The sequence below is a fragment of the Carettochelys insculpta genome, chromosome 2 (assembly GCF_033958435.1).
Source record: "Carettochelys insculpta isolate YL-2023 chromosome 2, ASM3395843v1, whole genome shotgun sequence".
NCBI classification, from domain to species: Eukaryota; Metazoa; Chordata; order Testudines; family Carettochelyidae; genus Carettochelys; species Carettochelys insculpta.
This window is the reverse complement of record NC_134138.1, coordinates 244,541,359-244,555,360: the sequence shown is the minus strand read 5'-3', so window position 1 is coordinate 244,555,360 and position 14,002 is coordinate 244,541,359.

Below are 14,002 nucleotides of genomic sequence, written 5' to 3'. Positions count from 1 at the left end.
AAAAGATGTTTATTGGAGGAAAATTATGAACCACTGGAAAACAAAAGAAGACAGAGGTTCAACTGGAAACCAGAACTCAATCATACACTGCAGTAGTTTCTGCTATTGCAGAAATGATCACTTTTCTACATAGCTCATCTAATTACCCTCCTTATCAGTCAGTGAATTACTCCCACGGGCTGCAGTTCAGCAAAGCACTTTAGGATTCATAAATTCTAAGACCAGCTGGGACCACTGTGTTCCTCTCATCTGACCTTCTTTTCAACACAATTCCCAGAACTTTTCCAAAATAATTCTTGGAGCAGATCTTCTAGAAAAAATCCTCCAGGCTTGATTTAAAAGTGCCAGTGAGGGAGAATCCACCATGACCCTGGTACCTGTTGCAGTGGTTAATTTCCCTCACTGTTAATGGTATACACATTGCTTCTAGTCTGAATTTGTCTAGTTTCAACTTTCATGCTGAAGTGATGAGTCAGTTATTAAATTGTTGTTCTCCGGGAAGATACTTATGGACTGTACTCAAGTCAGGCCTTAACTGTCTCTGTTAAACTAAATAGCTTGAGCATCTTGAGTCTATCCCTGTAAGCCATGTTATGTAACCCTTTAATCATTCTTGTGGCTTTTTGCTGAACCCCCACCTCTAATTTATCAACAGCCTTCTTGAACTGTAGGCACAAGAATAGACACGGGAGTCTAGCAGTAGTCACAACAGTGCCAAATACTGCACTAAAGTAACCTAGTTTTAATTACGACTCCCTGTTTATGCAACCCAGGATCACATAGGCTCTTTTGGCCAGAGCATCACCTTAGGAGTCTATGATCAACTGACCATCCACCAGGACCCCTAATCTTTTTCAGAGTCACTGTTTCCAAGGAAAGAACTTCCCCAGCCTGTAGCTATGACATACATTCTCCTTTTTGATGCAGCCATTTAGCCATATTAAACATCCATTGTTTGCTTGCCATGAGTGATCCTGGTTGCTCTTACTCACTGACCTGTCCGCTTCATTATTTACACATTAAAGCACATGGTCAGATGGTTTGCAGAACAGAGATAGACTTCAGCATCTGCTTAGGTGCTCTGAGTCAAATCCATGGTACTGATTGACTGCAATCCTGCCTTAGCCAGCCCTCAGCTCTTCTGGAGGTTCTGGCCATCGCAGCTATAATGGTCCAATTGCCACCCCCGCTGCTGTTGGCTACCCTGCTGTATAATGTGGGAGGGAAAAATGGTGGTTTACCTGTATTAGAACTGTTGGTCTTGGAGAGGTGACGTGTGCTCTATGCAAATATCTGTGCACCCAGCACTTCGGAGCTAAATAACCTTCCATCAGGCAGCTTGCACCTTTTTGGGAACACTCCATAGACTATATAATAGCAGTGCTGCCCTGAGCACCTATCACACCAGAGCTGTGTCTACACGTGCACGCTACTTCGAAGTAGCGGCACTAACTTCGACATAGCGCCCGTCGCGGCTACACGCGTCGGGCGCTATTTCGAACTTAACTTCGACGTTAGGCGGTGAGACGTCGAAGTCGCTAACCTCATGAGGGGATCGGAATAGCGCCCTACTTTGACGTTGAACGTCGAAGTAGGGACCGTGTAGACGATCCGCGTCCCGCAGCGTCGAAATTGCCGGGTCCTCCATGGTGGCCATCAGCTGGGGGGTTGAGAGATGCTCTCTCTCCAGCCCCTGCAGGGCTCTATGGTCACCGTGGGCAGCAGCCCTTAGCCCAGGGTTTCTGGCTGCTGCTGCAGCAGCTGGGGATCCATGCTGCAGGCACAGGGTCTGCAACCAGTTGTCGGCTCTGTGTATCTTGTGTTGTTTAGTGCAACTGTGTCTGGGAGGGGCCCTTTAAGGGGGGCGGCTTGCTGTTGAGTCCGCCCTGTGACCCTGTCTGCAGCTGTGCCTGGCACCCTTATTTCGATGTGTGCTACTTTGGCATGTAGACGTACCCTCGCAGCGCCTATTTCGATGTGGTGCCGCGCAACGTCGAAGTTGAACATCGACGTTGCCAGCCCTGGAGGATGTGTAGACGTTATTCATCGAAATAGCCTATTTCGATGTTGGCTTCACGTGTAGACATAGCCCAGAAATGTGACTCAAGGCTCTGATGCAGTGGTGGCATATGGTGGGTGAGAGAATCCACTTGTGAACTAGCTAAGTATCTGCTTTTCCTTGGAGTGGTTCGTATGTGAGTTATCTGAGTGGAACACAAGCGTAGTATCATTAGGAGGTGGGAGTCAATTTAAATGGAGATTGCTGGAGTGCTTTCCCAAGGTTTGCATCACATCTTGAAGCTGTGATGACATCTTGGTGAATGTCTAAACAACAAAGGTATTTTGAAATAACAGCTGTTATTTCTATACAATGCAACTGCTATTTCAAAATAAGTTCAAAATAGTGGTTGGCTTATTTCAAAATAAGAACTATTGCCTCTGCAGTGAGGTTTACCTGTTTCAAAATAGCTATTTCAAAATAGGGGCTGTGTGGACAGGCAACAGAGCCTATTTCGAAATAGGCCATAGTGTGTCCAATGGCTCTGTTTTGAAATAGGCTCTCTTGTGTGTAGATGCTCTATTTCAAAATAGCTGAGCACTATTTTGAAATGCATTTTGTGTGTAGGAGCATCATATTGAAATAAGCTAGTCTGAATATCTGCCAGAATAACACTGCTGTGTAGACATATCCTTGATGTCCTAATGGCGAGTGAAGGTGGCAGTCCGATGAACATCCAAGGTGCGAACATCCCTCAAAAACTCTACTAACATGGCTTACGCCTTTGTTAAACAGCATCTGTGGAGAAGGGGTGGTCACTTGCCTGTATGCCAATATGAGGCAGGAAGTAATCCATCTGGAATGTGTTTGTGCTGGATCTGCATGACCTTTCATTTTGTCAGCATGAGATACAAAGAGCCAAGGAAATAACATAGAGGACTCACTCTTGTCTGGAGAGAAGGTTAGTGTGTACCTTACATCCAATGTATGAAGCTGCTCTTCACCTGTACTTGAATGCAGCTTTCAGAAAATAAAAAGGTAAGTACATAATATGGCTTGGATGAAATGCTGAAACCGCTTCAGATTAACACTTAAAATGTGGTTTGAAGGCAATTTGAATCTTTGGAAAATTGGGTAAATGGCAGTCTCCCCATCAGAGCTGAAATTTATGTATTTTTTTTCAGCTGGTGTATAGGTGATGAGTAAGCCTGTCTTTGGAAACAACTAAGGCAAAGAACAAGTTGCCAGATGGTGGATACTGTACTTCTGGGCCTCTGACATCTAAGAGAAGCTTCCAAATCACAGGTCCTTATTCTCATGGGAGACTTTAATTATCCAGACATTTGTTGGGAGACCAATACAGCAGCACACAGACAATCCAGGAAGTTTTTGGAGAATGCTGGGGATAACTTCCTGGTACAAGTGCTGACGGAACTGACCAGGGGCCATGTGCAGCCTGACCTGTTGCTTGCAAACGGGAGAAATAGAAGTGGGTGGCAACCTGGGCTGCAGCGATCATGAGAGGGTAGATTTCAGGACTCTGACAAAAGGAAGAAAAGTGAGCAGTAAAATACAGACTCTTGATTTCAGAAGAGCAGACTTCGACTTCCTGAGAGAACTGATTCAAGCCATTCAAGAGAACTGGTGGTATTTTAAAAAAGTCTTATTGGAGGTACAGGAACAACCATCCCATTGCACAGTAAGAAAAGCAAATATGGTTGTCAAACCAGGTTGGCTTACACGGGAAATCCTTGGTGAGCTTAAGCTCAAAAAGGATGTACATAAGAAGTGAAAATTTGGACACATGACTAAGGAGGAGTATAAATATATGGCTGGAGAATGCCGGGGGTAATCAGGAAAGCGAAAGCACAATTGGAGCTGCAGCTAGCAAGGAATGTGAAGGGCAACAAGAAGGGTTTTTACCAGCAAGTTAACAATAAAAGGGTTATCAGGGAAGGTGTGGGGCCATTACTGGATGAGGGAGGTAACCTGGTGACAGATAATGTGGGAAAGGCTGAAGTACTCAATGCTTTTTTCCTCAGTCTTCATGGACAAGGTCAGCTTTATGACTGCGGCACTAGGCAATGAAGTATGGAAAGGAGGTGGGCAGCCCTCGGTGGGGAAAGAACAGGTTAAGAGCTATTTAGAAAAGCTAGATGCACACAAATCCATGGGTCCATATTTAATGCATCCAAGGGTACTGAGGGAATTGACAGATGTCATTGCAGAGCCTTTGGCTGTTATCTTTTGAAAACTCGTGGAGATCGGGAGAGGTCCTGGATGATTGGAAAAAGGCAAATGTAGTTCCCATGTTTAAAAAAGGAAAGAGAAACAATCCAGGGAAGTATAGACTAGTCAGCATTACCTCAGTCCCCTGAAAAATCACAGAGGGGATCATCAAGGAATTCATTTTGGAGCACTTGGAAGAGGGGAAAGTGATCAAGAGTAGTCAACATGGATCCACCAAGGGCAAGTTGTGCCTGACCAATCTCATTAGCTTCTGTGCTGAGGTAACTGGTTCTGTGGACATGGGGAAATCAATGGATGTGATATACATTAACTTTAACAAAGATTTTGAAACAGTCTCCCATAACATTCTTGCCCATAAGTTAAGGAAATATGGATTAGATACATGGACTGTAAGATGGATAGAAAATTGGCTTGATGGATGGACCCAACGGGTAGTGGTCAATGGCTCAGTGTCCTGTTGGCAGTCAGTTTCAAGTGGAGTGCCCCAAGGATCAGTTTTATGGCCAGCACTGTTCAACATCTTTATTAATGACCTGGATGAGGGGATGGATTGTACCCTCAGCAAATTTGCAGATGACTCTAAGCTAGGGGGTCAGATATATACATTGGAGGGTAGGGATAGGGTCCAGAGTGACCTAGACAAATTGGAGGATTGGGCCAAAAGTAATTTGATGAGGATCAACAAGGAGAAGTGTTGAGTCCTATACCTGGGACAAAAGAATCCCAAGTACTGTTGCAGGCTGGGGGCCGACTGGCTAAGTAGCAGTGCAGCAGAAAAGGACCTGGAGGTTACAGTGGATGAGAGGCTGGATATGAGTCAACAGTGTGTCCTTGTAGCCAAGAAGGCTAACAGCATATTAGGGTGCATTAGGAGAAGCATTTCCAGCAGATCTGGAAAAGTTATTATTCCCCTTTACTTGGCACTGGTGAGGCCACATCTGGAGTATTATGTCCAGCTCTGGGCCCCCCAGTATAGAAAGGATGTGGATGCATTGGAGAGGGTTCAGCAGAGGGCAACAAAAATGGTTAGGTGGCTGGAGCACTTGACCTATGAGGAGAGGCTGAGAGATATGGGCTTATTTAGTTTGCAGAAGAAGACTGAGGGATGATTTAATACCAACCTTCAGCTTCCTGTAAGAGGGCTCTAAAGAGGGTGGAGAGAGAGTGTTCTTAATGGTGACAGATGGCAGAACAAGGAGCAATGTCTGAAGTTACAGAGGGAGGGGTGTAAGTTGGATATTAGGAAAAACTGTTTCACCAGAAGGGTGGTAAAGCACTGGACTACGTTACCAAGAGAGGTGGTGAAATCTCCATCACTAGAGGTTTTCAAGTCCCAGCTCGACATAGTCATGGTCGGGATGATTTAGTTGGGGTTGATGGGTTGATCATGCTTTAGGAAGGGGGCTGGACTAGAAGACCACCTGAAGTCCCTTCTAACCCTGATTCTAATATCATGTCAATGTTCACTTTAATGTCCCAAAGAAGACCATGTTTTTATAGAAGGAGGAAGGCAAAAAATAATAGGTTTGTTTGTTTGTTTGTTTTTTTAACAATTAACACTGGTTTGGGGAAAAATGACTTCCCTTGAATGGGAAAACAGCTGGTCAAGATCACAGCTAAAAAGATTCTCAGAGAATGCCAAGAAAGACTCAAGGACTTAAGGAAGAGTAGGTACAGACCAGAAGCCAGGATTTCTTTTTGGATGCATTATGCCACACACAAACCAGTAATTTTAAAAATTAAATCAAACGACCAGATTTTTCTTTCTATTTCCCAGTGGTTGAAATCTGTATTAGAAGTTACCTTCTGAGGAATGCTAATGACTGACAGACTGCGAAAATAAAACTAGATACTCCTCTTAAACTGAACCAAAAGTAATTAAGCAAAAGCTTTTCTTTGCAACGAGATTGAAAAGCACTGACATTTGGGAAAATGTAAATGCCTGCATTCCTTCCATTGGAAAGTTTCAGCAGTCATTAAAAATAAGGTAGATACTCCTGGCAGTATTAAGCCATATTTGTAAAGATTGACCTCAAGAGTCAGTAAAACAAGTTTTCCTCTTATTTTGTTTATAGAAGAGAAGCTTTAGCTCATTAAAATTTATGGAGAGGGATCATTGACTCAACATAGCTAAATAATTTCAGTAAATGTAAGTCTAAGAGCTTGTCACAAATTCAAATTTAATTGTAAATAGATTTTTAAAGGAAAAATGTAACTAAATTTCAGAAATAAATGTAAAAGGGAATAAACCAGATATTTTAATGTAAAAGGATTTTCATCCCTCCTGCCACATACTGATGTAGATCACAACTACTTTTGAAACTTCAGTTGTGTTTTGTTGCGGCCCCCACAGAGGGAAACAGCCACCTTATTGCTCTTCCTTGGGGAAAAATTAACAAACTCTTTTAAAAAAAAAAAAAGTTGAAAGAATATCCACTGAATTTAGCATGTGGTTTCATATTTTTCCTCCTTACTTCTCCAATTAAATGTAATAAATTAACAAACTAAAAACACAGGGCCTCCAAAAACTGTTGAAATCAATCTGAAGTTTTTCATTCTTTTTTCAGCTGGTTTTGGATTAGACCCATAAAGCACAGAACACATCATTAAACCTGGGATTCTGGAGATACAAAGAATTCCAGATTTACCCTTGATTCAATGTATCATAGGTCACATTACCACAGGGGGTCGATGGGAGAAATTCTCCCATCAGCTTCGCTTGGTAAAGTAACTGGGTCAACAGGAGACTGATATGCAGTTGATTTGACATGTCTTCCCTAGATCTGCTAAATCAGCTGCTGGTGGATCAGTCTCAGAGTGTTGATCCCCATTGTGTTGTAGGTTTAGCCTGACAGAGGTAAGATGCCCCTTTTCCCTTAAGCCCTCAGACTTGCACTAATATTCTGACATGCTCCTGGGTGCAACCATTTTCTTACATGTTCAGCCACCTGTAAGAGAGATTTCACCTGTTTAACCAATTATAACATCTTAATTTCACACCTTTATTTTATTTCATCACATAATGGGTATTCCTCTGCAATATGTACAAGACAGACATTACTTCCAATGGTAGCACACAAACTTGTTTACATGCAATCTCCTTTAGGTTACAACTTATTCAAGAGTCCAGATTATCATTTCCCTATCAATAACATTGAAAGTATTTTCACAGTATAAAAGTAGCAATTTTGGAAACAAAAGCACCACTTAACTTTACAGTGTCTTTAAAGTCCTCTGAATTTTGGTTAGGAAGCAAATATTCTAACTTCCACAGAAGTGGCAAGAATATTATCTGAGTTTAAGAAGAGAAAAATTTGTCATGTGTGTGTTCAGAGAGCATTGTTTTGGAAGCCACAAACTGCATACATCTGTAGCATAGGTAACACACATCTTTCATCACTCCTGTAAGAACAGCGATGAAGCAATTTCTCAAACTGCCTGCGGAATACAGTGGGTGCCCAGCCACAGATGCTTGGTCTCTTACTAAAAAAGTCAAACCTGCCTTAAAGAAATATAATTTTTATTGCTCCATGTTTCAGCACAAATTACACAGCAGTTTGCTTCTTTTGCCTATCAGAAGCCTTTGCATCATATTTACTCTTAATGCTGGAGCTCACTATAAAACATATGCACAGTCATCTATTTGTTTTGCTAGTGACGCAGCACATACTTGTTAGTTTATGTAACTTGTGCCTCTCTGGTTTCTGTTGACCTAATTTCCTAAGACATTTAGGGATCAAACTTGCTGCAGTCAATGGCAAACTTGTAGTTTTCAAGATAACTCAGATCATCCCTCTAATAAGCAGAGGTCATTGTGCTGGTAACTATCTAAAACTTCATTTATCCGACACTTGCAACTTTTTGATACACCAACATTGTCTAAAGGGAACTTCATAACGGCCCAGCTGTTCCTAAACTTGTCATTCCAGATTTCAAGGCCCCCCTGAATTTTACTCATTTAGATCATACCTCAGGACACAGACTTATTGTTTTGTTCAAACTGTAGCAGGCAGGGAATCCAGAGACTTGGTTATATTCTTGATTCTACCACAAGATCTCCTGTCTGAGTTTGGCCAAGATGCTGCATTTCAGTGGCTCGGTTCCCCATCTATAAAATGGGAATAATGACTTCTTGTCCACTGGTGAGTTAATGCATGATGAGCCAAGGTGTGAATTTATAGCCTATGACCTTGCCATAGACAAACATACCTTGAGCTCAATCAACTAACTGTGTGACAGCTTGGAGATATGCCCAAGGCCACAGGAGATTTGTGTGAAAACCAAGGATGGAACCTTGGTCTCTTGAGTTCCAGTTCAGGTCTCTATCCCCCAGGCAACAGTGCCACCATCTAGAGAGTATTATAAGGCTGCAGCTGCAGGATGGCACAGCTAAGAAATGCATCTTGCTTCTCTCTGCTTTTAGTACAGAACCTGAATTGGTAAATAATTAGAATAATAAATTACATCAGTGAAAGAGATGTATTTCCCTTTGTATCTTTTGATAAAGGTCACCTTCTGTACTGAAGAAAAAGGACACATTTGCATTTATCCCATACAGTTCATAGTCTGGAAGAGAGATGTGCTAAACAAAAGCATCTTCCTAGCCCAAATATGCAATGCATTAGACTGGCCTTTATCTAACTGAATGGTTCTGAAGCTACAGTTCATATCACTGATAAAAAAAAAACCATGGTTGTCAGACAGGGCAGGTTTATGTTATTTTAAAATGCCAGAGTGTGATTGCTCTTTCCTGCATTGACTAATGGAAGTTGTATTGTGTAAACAATGATATCATTCTAATGATCTTATCCAAAGGTGTTCTATGCATTTTAATGTCTTCTCCCTCCCTCCCACCACTGCCTCCACACAAAAAACCTGAAACAACTTATCCTGGCATAAACTCCTATTAAGAGCATCCAACCTGCACTTTGAATATTGTCAAAACAAAAAGCAGTCACGTAGCACTTTAAAGACTAGCAAAATAATTTATTAGGTGAGCTTTCGTGGGCCATATCCATTTCTTCAGACCATAACCCTACCAGAACGGACTCAATATTGAAGGCACAGAGAATGAAAAACAGTCATAAACGAGGACAAATCAGAAAAAAAAACAATCAAGGTGAGCAAATCAGAGAGTGGAGGGCTGGGGGGGGGTGTCAAGAATTAGATTAAGCCAAGTATGAAGACGAGCCCCTATAGTGACTCAGAAAATTCCCATCCTGGTTCGAACCACGTGTTAATGTGCCGAATTTGAATATAAAAGCTCGGCTGCTTCCCTTTGAATAGTGGTGCGAAAATTAAATGTTGTGCCTTAAATATTGAGTCCATTCTGGTCTGGCTACGGTCTGAAGAAGCGGGTCTGGCCCACGAAAGCTCACCTAATAAATTATTTTGCTAGTCTTTAAAGTGCTACTTGACGGCTTTTTGTTTTGATAGTGTATAGACTAGCACGGCTCCCTCTCTGTTACTATTTGAATATTGTGTTTGCAAGTTTGTACTGGCCTCTTAAACCCTGTGGAGGCATAATGCATCTCTCAACAGGATTCATTTGAGAAAAGAGCTGTGTAGATGCTCCAGGGCCCCTATTGTTGACAGAAGAGTCTTCCATGGTGTTGACCAGCTAGAAGTGGGAGGCGCCCTCCCCACCACTGGCACAGCTCTATGGTCTGTGCCTCTGGCCGCATTTAAAGGCACAGGAAGCCACTCCCTGAACTTCATAAAATGGCACAGACTGCCTGAGACACCCCTGGCCCCTCTCAGGACACTGGAGAGGGGTCTTAGTACCCACCCCAGGGCACTAGGAAGCAGGCCCCTTCCTGGTCCAGCCTCAAGCTCGGGGGCCTGCTGGCCTCTGGGCCAGTGAGCAGGTCCTCTTGGATCCCAGCACAAAGTGACGCAATGCCCTGGCAGAGGGCAGCTACCCCACCCACAGCCTCAAGCGGGTGCAGGCGAAGGTGAAAGAGCTGCGCCAGGGCTATGTGTGTGTCCAGGACACATGGTGATCAGGGGTAGGGACGGCCACTTGCCTCTATTTCGACAATCTTGACCACCTCCTCAGGGGCCACAATGGTGCACCCAGCCAGGAGACAGTGGATACTGTGGAAGAGGACCCCCTCGCAACAGATATGGTTCCCCAGAACCTGGAAACTCCATCAGAGCCATCCCAGGACCCATCTTGTGACCCCCAAGTCCAGCCAGGGGACTCTCATCATAGCCCTGGACTCAGGCTCCTTCAGCGCCACGACATTGGCTTCTCTGGACCTCTTCACGGGGCCATCCGGTGAGTACCCCATGAGTTGCACACCCCAGGCTGGGGGACAGTGGGGCATACCATGGGGTTCGCCAGGACGGCTCAGGTGGGAACCACACTGTGGGCCCAGTACATCCCACCTGGCCCCAGCAGGCAGCCCACAGGCACAGCTGCAAGCCCCACAGGGGACCACACGAGCCCATCAGGTCAGGAGGTGGGTGTCCATGCAGCTGGGGCCACTATGCAGGGGACACAAGAGTGTCCACCCAGGGCAGACCCATGTCATGTCCGGAGGGAGAGGTTTGCTGCTCATGGGGATGCAGGGCCTTGGGAGGGGATGTGCCTCAGGAAGGACTCTGTCTCTGCTTTTCCCCTTAAAGTTGCGCTATCCGAGGGCCCGACCAGCTCCCCTGCTCAGCCAGGTAGCCCCAGGGAGGAGCTAGAGCTGGCAGGACCAGGACAGCACCCCCAAGGTAACAGCCCACCACTACCAGGGCGTGCCCACAGCCAGAGGGAACATCACTGTCCAGAGGGCAACCACCTCTATGCCTACATGGCTGCCCTCCAGTGGCAAAATGAGCTGACTGAGCAGCAGCTGCAGCAGAAGGAGGACTGGCAGCGGGAGTGGGCACAAGCCTCCAATCAGTAGCTGGCCCAGGTTGACTGCCTCCCAGACCTCATGGAGGCCTGGCTGGTCCAGACTGCCATGCCCATGGCCCCTGCCACTCCCCCTCCAGCCTCCACCAGCGATGTGGATGAGCCTCTGGAGCAGGTTCGTGTTGATGGCCTGCTGCACCTGCAAACAGGGTAGACCAGACATGCCAATGAGAGACCATGGGGATAGCTAGTGGTAGGCAACAACCTTGTAAGGGGGCAGGGAGGCACCACAGGGCTGGAGCACCAGCACAGGCTTCTGCTGCAGCAGGAGTAAGCTCAAAGTCACCTCCCAGTTGTAAGGTGGCCACAGAATGCTAGTGAACCACCCACCCACCCAGGTTGAAAGCCTATATTTAAACAATGAGAATTTTTCAGCTCCTTGATCTTCATCCTGCCTTGGAAATTGCCTGACAGACCCTAAGAGGGAGAAAGAAATGTACAGTTAACTGGAGACCCAGGTCAGGACAGCTGTTTCGGGTAAAAACTCACATGTAACTAGATCGGGGTCAGCAACCTTTCCTAGATGGAAAGTTGACCTTTTGACCTCTATGTACGGTCCCAGTGCTGGTGACACTTTTTAAAGTCACTAATAGTCCTACTTACAACAGCTTCGTTAATAAATAAACTACAATGCAGAGCTTTACCTTTTAGGTGGCGGTTGGTAGCATTAGCTTGTCTTTTGTTAAGCCACAGGCAGCAGGGCTTTGAGCAAGCTCCTGGCTGCATGGAGGAGGAGGAGCAGCGCTGAGCTCCCACCTCGCATGCCAACGAAAATTGGCCTTGTGCCTCTCTTGGCACCTGTGCCAGGGACTGCTGATCCCTGAACTAAGTTCTTAGAGAAACAGAACTAGATACTTTTTTTTTTAATTCTTTGTTTTTGTTTTTTGGTAACTCATTTTAATCTATCTGCTTTTACTTATAACTACTTATATTCTTCTGGTTTTGCTTCGTAAAACTCTTTTGTTTATAATCAAGCCCAGTGTAAATTGTTATTACCTGGGAAGGGCTACCACTGTGCACAGCTCCCTTTCATTTATTAAGGGGGCTTACCTAATGAGCCTTCCTTGTGCAAATCTTTTGCTCAGAGACAGATATATTTGGGGCTTGATCCCTTTTGGGGGTTGACTTCCTGGTGCTGTGCCCTAGAACTGCATCCTCGCAGCACGGTGGTAAATCAGTGGCGTCTGCTCTGCACAAAGGCGGTAACCTCAGCACTGTACCTTGACTGGGGGACGCCAGAGAATCTGGCTCAGCAGGACGGGGTGGTGGGGAGCCCCAGAGAGCAACAAGGTGAGCGTCAGAAGTAAGATGAGCATACCAGGAAACACTCCCAAGGGATCTGCTGTGACCGAATTTCATCACACCCTTCAGCATTTGTGCCCTTACCCGCTCAGTGCTTATTGGATCGTTGTCTCTTGCCAAACTTTCAAATGAAAGCAACTAGTCCCAGCCCCCACCATTAACAGGAGGATGGCAAGGATATAAATGTTGCACTCACTCCAACAGTGTGCATATAACTGTCAGTTAAGGTTGGGGCCGGAAGAGTTGTCAAAAATCAGCCTCCCCAGAAAGCCTTATGCTAGCCCTGTGAATACAGTCATACCCTGAGATACACCCATTTGAGTTACGAGAATTCGACTTCACAAGGAGTTTCATTTAATACGCTTACTTCAGCTTACGAGGCATTTCTTTGCATTTACGAGAACCGATTTGGAGGCTGGCAGCCCTGGTAGGCGAGCACTGAGGGCATGGAGTCGGCTGCATTGGTCTTGACGAGGAGGCCGTGCAGGGGGGCAGCGGAGCACCTGCGAGAGGGCGGCAGTCTGGTGCGGGGAGGTAGACTCGTCCGAGTCCCAGCAGTAGATCATGCTGCTCTGCAAGACGTGGATGCTGGGCACACAGCCCATCCCACCGCTGCTGCTGTTCATCCCCCCGGGTGGCTACGTGGCCACCGCTGCTCGCCCTGCGCAGCTGTGCCTCAGGCACTGCTCACCGTCTGTGGCACTCCCTCCCATTTAGCGCCTGGCTCGCCCGTCGCTGCTGCCTCGGCTGCCGCCGGCGGGGTCCTTCCGCCATGCAGCCCCGCACGAAAGAGGCATTGCCCCTTGCCAGCCGGGGGCCCCCTGTGCCTACCTAGCTCCCCACTCAGCCAGCTACCAGCAGTGCCCCCTCCCCATTTAACCTAAGCTGTGCTCAGGCCAGGCTACCTCCCTGTGCCCTGCTCTGCCCTGCCCGCCCCCCTGCACCGGATTTAATGGGATTTGGTGGTGTTTTAGCATAAATGGGTGTACATTTTGGGGCTCAGGAACGCATACAATTTTTTCCCATTGAACTTAATGGTAATTACATTTCGACTTACGAGAATTCGCCCTAGGAGGGGTTTTTCAGGAACGAATTACCCTCATAAGGAGTGGGAAGACTGTACTGCCAGGCTCATGGTGGACAGGAGTCAGATACCTTGGGGAAAATTCTGAGATGACCCAGCCAAAAGGACTCAGTCTGCTTCTGATTACAAAGAAACAGGAATCTTTAGTCAGTCAACAAACAGAGCACTGGACCAGACTCAAAGCTGTAGATACACCCCCACTTTCCATTTCCTGTCAATTGTTTTCAAACATCTTTTTTTAAACATTATGCCATAAAGCAACAGTATTTATGAAATATGTTAGTGCACAAAAATTCTAGGCTGCTGTTGGGATTGTGGCAACTACCATACTTAAAAAAAGGATTGTTAGCTGAAGCTCACCTAAACAAAGATGGGCTTTCCCTTCTCAGCTGCTCTTCACCAAAGACATTAGGTATAGGAGAAAAAAGAGAAGGAATTAGGATCTTTAAAAGAATAACTT